Raw genomic sequence first — 475 nt, forward strand, 5'->3', positions numbered from 1 at the left:
TCCTATCTTGGACTTCAAAATAAACTGGGCTCTGTAATGGGCAGTCTGAGCATCGCAAGCCCTTATTAAGCCTGGCCTGGCCTCCAGGAGCAGGGAGGCTGAGACCTCCTGGGCGGGTCTGCCCTTCCACCTCCCAGGCTGGCCGCTCTCAGTGCTTCCTTGAGGTTCACTCTGTCCCCCTCCTTCTCCCCCTCCTCCTGCCTCCCTCCTTCTCATCTCCTGCCCCCCCACAGTCCTAGACCTACCCTCCGCCCCACATGATGCTCAGCTCTGAGATCCCCACCCCAGGCCCTCCCTTTAGGACCGAGCAGCTCCCCACTTGCCCTTGCTTCTTTTCATCCTCCTGGTCTCCATCCCGCCTCTTCACTGAGCCAAGGTGACTCTGCTTCAGGACATCTGTTCCAGCGTCTCCCCCTTGGGGGCTTCCCCTTGCCGTCTGGGCTGAAGATGGAATGCATCACCCCACCTATGGGAG

The sequence above is a fragment of the Octodon degus genome, unplaced genomic scaffold (assembly GCF_000260255.1).
Source record: "Octodon degus isolate 3935 unplaced genomic scaffold, OctDeg1.0 scaffold00006, whole genome shotgun sequence".
In the NCBI taxonomy this organism is placed as follows: domain Eukaryota; kingdom Metazoa; phylum Chordata; class Mammalia; order Rodentia; family Octodontidae; genus Octodon; species Octodon degus.